We start from the raw sequence: 8,073 nt of genomic DNA on the forward strand, positions 1-8,073 counted from the left end.
GAGGGCTAACAACAGGGCAGAGAGGCTGAGGCCTTCCCCTGAGAAGAGCATCAGAAGAGTCCTGCTGGATCAGATCACTGAGGGTCCATCTAGTCCAGCCTCCTGTCTCACACAGCGGCCAACCAGTTCCTCTGGAGGGCCAACAACAGGGCAGAGAGGCTGAGAATATAAGAAGATTCCTGCTGGATCACAGCAGTGAGGGTCCATCTAGTCCAGCATCCTCCTGTCTCACCCAGAGGCCACCCAGCTTCTCTGCAGGGCCAAGAAAAGGGCAGAGAAGCCAAGGTCTCCTACTTCCCAAGAACCAAAGTGCTCTGCTGGGCCAGACAAGGGAGGGTCCATCCAGTCCAGCATTCTGTCTCACACAGTGGCCCACCATTTCCCCTGGAGGGCCAACAACAAGGCAGAGAGGCCAAGGCCTTCCCCTGAGAAGAACATCAGAAGAGCCCTGCTGGATAAGACCAGGGAGAGTCCATCTATTCCAACCTCCTGTCTTACACAGGGGCCAACAACAGGGCAGAGAGGCTGAGGCCTTCCCCTGAGAAGAACATCAGAAGAGTCCTGCTGGGTCAGATCAGGGAGGGTCCATCTAGTCCAGCCTCCTGTCTCACACAGTGGCAAACCATTTCCCCTGGAGGGCTAACAACAGGGCAGAGAGGCTGAGGCCTTCCCCTGAGAAGAGCATCAGAAGAGCCCTGCTGGGTCAGACCAGGGAGGGTCCATCTAGTCCTGCCTCCTGCCTCACACAATGCCCAACCAGTTCCTCTGGAGGGCCAGCAACAGGGTAGAGAGGCCGAGGCCTTCCCCTGAGAAGAACATCAGAAGAGCCCTTCTGGATCAGACCAGTGCGGGTCCATCTGGTCCAGCCTCCTGTCTCACACAGGGGCCAACAACAGGGCAGAGAGGCTGAGGCCTTCCCCTGAGAAGAACATCAGAAGAGTCCTGCTGGGTCAGACCAGGCAGCGTCCATCTAGTCCAGCATCCTGTCTCACACAGTGGCCAACCATTTCCCCTGGAGGGCTAACAACAGGGCAGAGAGGCTGAGGCCTTCCCCTGAGAAAAGCATCAGAAGAGCCCTGCTGGATCAGATCACTGAGGTTCCGTCTAGTCCAGCCTCCTGTCCCACACAGTGGCCAACCAGATCCTCTGGAGGGCTAGCAACAGGACAGAGAGGCCGAGGCCTTCCCCTAAGAAGAACACCAGAAGAGTCCTGCTGGGTCAGACCAGGGAGGGTCCATCTAGTCCAGCCTCTTGTCTCACACAGTGGCCAACCAGTTCCTCTGGAGGGCCAGCAACAGGGCAGAGAGGCTGAGGCCTTTCCCTGAGAAGAACATAAGAAGAGCCCTGCTGGATCAGACCAGGGAGAGTCCATCTATTCCAGCCTCCTGTCTCACACAGGGGCCAACAACAGGGTAGAGAGGCTGAGGCCTTCCCCTGAGAAGAACATCAGAAGAGTCCTGCTGGGTCAGACCAGGGAGGGTCCATCTAGTCCAGCCTCCTGTCTCACACAGTGGCCAACCATTTCCTCTGGAGGGCTAACAACAGGGCAGAGAGGCTGAGGCCTTCCCCTGAGAAGAGCATCAGAAGAGCCCTGCTGGGTCAGACCAGTGAGGGTCCATCTAGTCCAGCCTCCTGTCTCACACAGTGGCCAACCAGTTGCTCTGGAGGGTCAACAACAGGGCAGAGAGGCTAAGGCCTTCCCCTGATGTTGCCTTTTGGTTCTGGGATCCGGAGGCTTTGTACCTCTGAATGTGGAGGTTCCTTTTAGTCAATCAGGGCTAGTAGACCCATCCTTCATCAATCTCTCTAATCCCCCTTTAAAGCTTTCTATTCCTGTGGCCGTCACTATATCCTCCGGCAGCAAATCCCACATTTTAATCACTCTGTGTGTAAAGAAGTTTTTCCTTTAGTCCAGGGTTTCCCAATTTTTTTCCCCCTGTGGCCTGGTTATTTTTACACTTCTCCTTCATGGCCCACTAAAATTCGGGGGTGGAGCCAGGAGACTTTGGAGGTGGAGCCGGGAGACAGGAAAGCCTGTCTCTTTCTTCTATAGAGGTCTCCAAGGAAAATGGAGCTCAGGCTTTGCAGCCTGTGTCAGTCTTCAAGCCTAGCTTTTATCTGCATAACACAGAGACGGGAAGGAAGGAAAACAGAGCTCAGGCTTTGCAGCCTGTGTCAGTCTTCAAGCCTAGCTTTTATCTGCACAACACAGAGACGTTGGGGGATGGAAGGAAGGAAAACGGAGCTCAGGCTTTGCAGCCTGTGTCAGTCTTCAGGCCTAACTTTTCTCTGCACAACAGAGAGACGGGAGAGGAAGGAAGCAGAGCAGAGCTTTGCTGGGGCTAGCTTTGGCTTTTCTTGTGACCTGGTATTGAGGCTTCTGTGGCCCGGTACCGGGTTGTGACCCTGCAAATAGGAAATGCTTCTTTAGTCCCTCCTGAATCTAGTGCCAATCAGCTTCATTGGATGCCCTCGAGTTCTAGTCTTTTGCAAGAGGGAGAAAAAAAGTTCTCTACCCCGTGCACAATCTTATAAACCCTTCTCATGCCCCCTCTTAGTGGTCTCTGTAAGAAGGCCCCTGGGTGTCAGATCTCGGCACTTCTTTTCTGGCCCCAGACCGTGGCTCCAAGTGGGAGAGCCCGCCTTCCAAAGAACGGCTGTGCCAGGACTCTTGTCTTACAGTCAGCATGGCACATGTAGGCGGGTACATTTTAATATTGCACAGAAATGTTCTTCACATTGGGGTAAAAGAAACTGCAGTTGCATAAATATGCAGATAAGAATCAAATCTGCGTCAAGATATGTGTCTTAGAAAATCAAACCTTTACTCGGCTGAGGTCTTGAGCCCAAGGAGATCTGTGGGGCTAAGGAGACCCACCTCCTAGTGAAAAGCAGAGTCGTCCAATGGCAGATTCCCATCCAGCTTGTCTTCAAACACCTCCAAACATCACAGCATTGTTTAGGCCACGCGGACTTGGGTCCCTGGTCACACGAAGCTGCCTTCAGAAGAAGACGATTTATACCCCGCCCCTCTCTCTGAACCAGAGTCTCAGAGTGGCTCCCCATCTCCTTTCCCTTCCACTTCCCCATCACTGCTGCCTGATCCTTTCAGCTGGAGATGCTGCCAGGGACTGAACTGGGGACCTTCTGCATGCCAAGCAGAGGCTCCGCAAGGGTTCTGGCACTCTGCACTCCGCATGAAGCACTTTGAGCTTGGATGGCTGAAGAGCCTCTGGAAACCAGACATGAGCAGGAGAAACGTCAAATTTAGCTTCAGACAAGAGGATTGGCTATACCAGGGGTGGGGAACAGTGGCTCTCCAGATGTTTTTTGCCTACAACTCCCATCAGCCCCAGCCACTGGCCAATGGGAGTTGTAGGCAAAAAAACATCTGGGGAGCCACTGTCCCCCACCCCTGGGCTATATCATAAGCAGTGTTCCCTCTAAGCTGAGTTAGTGTGAGCTAACTCACAGTTTTGTAGCCTCTGGCTCACACATTTTTGTCCTAGCTCAGGAAAAATGGCCCCAGAGCAAGCTAATTGATGCAGCAGCTCGCAACTTTCATGCCAGGAGCTCACAAAGTAGAATTTCTGCTCACAGGACTCCACAGCTTAGAGGGAGCATCTTTTGTGACTTTAGAGGAATGTGCAGAACCCCTTTTTTATTATTTTTGTATTTGTCCATGCTTGTGTGTGTGTGTGTGTGTGTGTGTGTGTGGGATGGTGGGACGGTGGCTCAGGGGTAGAGCATCTGCTTGGGAAGCAGAAGGTCCCAGGTTCAATCCCTGGCATCTCCAAAAAAAAAGGGTCCAGGCAAATAGGTGTGAAAAACCTCAGCTTGAGACCCTGGAGAGCCGCCTCCCATCCCGGGTATCCTTTGGAGGTCACCTGTCAAAGCCTAACTGGGGCTGATCTTTCTTAGCTTCTGAGATCTGATGAGATCTGTCTGGCCTGGGCAACCAGATCAGGGGGCAGAACCCATCTTTAGACAGCTTCACTGAAGCGCTGCCATGCTGGCACTTGTTGCCTGGGCTGATGGGTATCCCGGATTTCCTCCCCCCTTCTCTGTGTACATCACTCTTTATTGTTTATGTTACCGTTCGCCTTTCTTACAGGCAGCTCTGAAGGCAGGTGACCCGGAATGAGCCTCTACATTCAACCAAGTGGGACATTCAATAACCCACCAGCATTAGAATTTGAGAAGTCTGGAACCCCCAGAAAGAACTGAAGCAGAACAGAAGCAGAACACCTGATCTGCCAAGCACGACAAACTGGGGTGGGATTCTAGCAGGAACTCCTTTGCATATTAGGGCACAACCCCTGATGTAGCCAATCCTCCAAGAGCTTTCAAGGCTCTTTTTTGTAAACTCTTGGAGGACTGGCTACATCAGGAGGGTGTGGCCTAATATGCAAAGGAGCTCCTGCTAGAATCCCACCCCTGACTACAAGGATTGCATAAAAGGCTTCTACTTCCCTTAGGCTTTAAACTCAACATAAAAAAAATCTAAGATCATGGCATCCGGCCCCATCACACCATGGCAAATAGAAGGGGAAGACATGGAAGTAGCGACAGACTTCACATTTCTGGGATCCAAGATCACTGCAGATGGTGACTGTAGCCATGAAATTAAAAGGCGTTTGCTCCTTGGGAGGACAGCTATGGCGAACCTGGGCAGTATTATAAAAAGTAGAGACATCACCCTGCCAACAAAAGTCCGTATAGTTAAAGCGATGGTATTCCCAGTAGGCATGTATGGCTGTGAGAGCTGGACCATAAGGAAGGCCGAGCGCAGAAGAACAGATGCTTTTGAGATGTGGTGCTGCCAGAACTATGGCTGGCCCAAGGCCATTCCAGCAGGTGCAAGTGCAGGAGTGGGGAATCAAACCCCGTTCTCCCAGATAAGAGTCTGCACACTTAACCACTACACCAAACTGGCTCAGAGTGGCAGCGGTGTCCCTCTTTACCGGTCCATTCAAATATTTCTAGGTCACCTTCACCTTCCAAGGCAGTGACATGGGGTATGACTCCCAAAGCCCAGGGTCACAGCAGCAGTCCGTGGAGGTTACTTACTTGGAAAGGGGAAATCCTGTCCCTGCTCCTGACAGCGGCTAATCCCACAGCAGGAACCCCTGGCATGCATGCCAACAGTGGCACCCTTGGACCCTTCACTCGACCTCACGGACCAGACCTCTGCACACAATGGCAGCCCAGCTGGGTCCTCTTGTGCCAGGGAAGCAGGGCTTTTTTTGTAGTAGAAACTCCTTTACATATTAAGCCACACACCCCTGATGTAGACAATCCTTCTGGAGCTTTCAGTAGGCCCTGGAATAAGAGCCCTGGAAGCCGGTTTGGTGTAACGGTTTACGTGTGCAGACTCTTATCTGGGAGAACTGGGTTTGATTCCCCCCTCCTCCACCTGCAGCTGCTGGAATGGCCTTGGGTCAGCCAGAGCTCTCTTATCTGGGAGAACCGGGTTTGATTCCCCACTCCTCCACTTGCACCTGCTGGGATGGCCTTGGGTTAGCCAGAGCTCTCTTATCTGGGAGAACCGGGTTTGATTCCCCACTCCTCCACTTGCACCTGCTGGAATGGCCTTGGGTCAGCCATAGCTCTTGCAGTTGTCCTTGAAAGGGCATCTTCTGGGAGAACTCTCTCAGCCTCACCTACCTCACAGGGTTTCTGTTGTGGGGGAAGAAGATAAAGGAGATTGTGAGCCGCTCTGAGACTCTGATTCAGAGAGAAAGGTGGGATATAAATCTACAGTCTTTTTCTTCCTCTCTTGGAAGATTGGGTACATCAGTGGTGTGTGGCCTAATATGCAAAGGATTTCCTGCTCTCTCTAGAAGCCAAAATATGCAAAGCAGATCCTGAACTCTACCTAGAAGCTAAAATTATGACAAAGGCTGTCATAATTTGGTCACCTCATGCGAAGACAAGAGGCACTGAAAAGAAAACCAGAGGAAAAAGGAAGGCCGCAGGAGAAGAGGAGGACCTGACATGAGAAGGAAAGGAAAGGTCCCCTGTGCAAGCACCAGTCGTTTCCAACTCTGGGGTGATGTTGCTTTCACAATGTTTTCACGGCAAACTTTTTATGGGGTGGTTTGCCATTGCCTTCCCCAGTCATCTACACTTTCCCCCCAGCAGGCTGGGTACTCATTTTACCGACCTCCAAGGATGGAAGGCTGAGTCAACCTCAAGCCGTCTGCCTGAAAACCCAGCTTCTGCCGGGGATCAAACTCAGGTTGTGAGCAGAGCTTAGGACTGCAGTACTGCAGCTTTAACACTCCGCCACGGGGCTCTTTGACATGAGAAAGATTGAGCCTAAAAAGGAACTGCAGCCTTCAGTTTGCAAGACCCAGGCAAGGTTGTTAGAGAGGACATCTGAAGGTCATTTGGGTCTCCATAAACTGGAAGCAAATTGAGGGTGCTTAACACAGGCACACACAGAGACGGTGGGGCTCACTGCTTGCTGCCTCCTAGCCAACTGTGGAGGAGGCCTCTGCTCATCCTCAAGTCAGTTTGGTGCAGTGGTTAAATGCGTGGACTCCTAGGAGAAGCGAGTTTGATTCCCCACTCCTCCACTTGCACCTGCTGGAATGACCTTGGGTCAACCATAGCTTCCGTAGTTGTCCTCTCTCAGCCCCACCTACCTCACAGGGTGCCTGTTGTGTATGTGGGGGGCGGGGGAGAAGGTAATGGAGATTGTGACTGCTCTGAGAGTCAGAAAATAAGGTGGGATATAAATCCAATATCTCCTTCTTCTTCTTCTCTCTGCCTCCACAGAAGGGAGTCGTGTTGCACTGGGAGAAAGCCGCTCTCTCCCCTCCTTGCTCCCCTTTCCCTAAGAGGAGGGGAAGCACAGAGGGGAGATGGGGGGGGGCAGGTAAGGCTGGTTGGAGCCCTTCCGTCTCTGGCACCCTAGGTGCGCCTAGCTCACAGGTTTTTAGCCTCCAGCTCAGACAGTTTTGTCTTCGCTCAGGAAGGCTGGCCCCAGCGCACCCTAATGTATGCAGGAGCTCCCACACAGCTTGAATGCCAGGAGCTCGCCAAGTAGAATTTTTGCTGATAAAACTCTGCAGCTTAGAGGGAACATTGCTCGCTGGCAATTGCTTTCCACATCCAGCGCATGCCTGCACATGACGATCTGCACGTTGGGTTGGGCATTGAGAAATCACTCCCCTGCAGAGGTTTGTGTGCCATGTCCGTGGGCTCTTTGAGAAAGGAGGAGAAAGGAGACCCTTTTCCTTGGGCAGCTGTTCTAGGGCTGAGAGTGCGCGGGGGGGGGGGCTCTTTTAATAGCTCTCTGAGATGACTGGGGGGGAGGGGGAGTTGCAAATGTTTAAGGATTTCGCGATTGCAGGTGGTGATGCTGGGGGGGGGGGGGTGGAGAGCCTTCCAGGGTGGGGGGTGGGGCTGCCTAAAAGCCCATGAAGCAACTCAGCCGCCGTCCTCTGTCCCCGCGAGCCGGGCCCCACAGCGGACAGGCTGAGCCGCTGGGCGTGCGCTTTTGTAGGGCGCCTGGGCCTTGTGGGGGGCCATGGGGGGCGAGCCCTCCCCCGGCCGCGCGGCGATCATTAAGCAGGTAAGTGGAGCCATTGAGCTCGGAATGAGCCCACAAGAGCTGGTTTCAGCTAAACGGGGAGAGAGAGCCCGGCCCGCCTCATTTGCATCATAATAGTCTGGAAGGCGAAGCAACACGAGAGCGGCTTGTCTGCCGTTAAATCAAAGCGCTTCATTAGCATTTAATTTTCACTCTCGCGGCTGAGAGACGGAGAGCCAAGAAGCCAAGAGCTGCCACAGCCCCGCAGCCCCGCAGCCCCGCACAGAGTCCCCAGGAGCGCGAAGGGGCGGGCGGGGAGGGGGGAGCTGCGCTTTGGACATCAAAGGCCGGCCCGGTCCAGCCAGGCCCGCCCCGTCCCCCGCCCCCACTCGCAATGCCTTTGGAGGCTGTTTGGAGAGCCAGTGGGCATCGCAGCCAGCGAGAGGGGCTTGGAGATCGCTTGAGCCTGCGAAGAGAACATCAGGGCAAACTCTGAGCCCAGCCAGGCACCTTTAAGACCAACCACGTTCTCT

This window comes from Heteronotia binoei, unplaced genomic scaffold, assembly GCF_032191835.1.
Source record: "Heteronotia binoei isolate CCM8104 ecotype False Entrance Well unplaced genomic scaffold, APGP_CSIRO_Hbin_v1 ptg000593l, whole genome shotgun sequence".
Classification (NCBI taxonomy): Eukaryota; Metazoa; Chordata; class Lepidosauria; order Squamata; family Gekkonidae; genus Heteronotia; species Heteronotia binoei.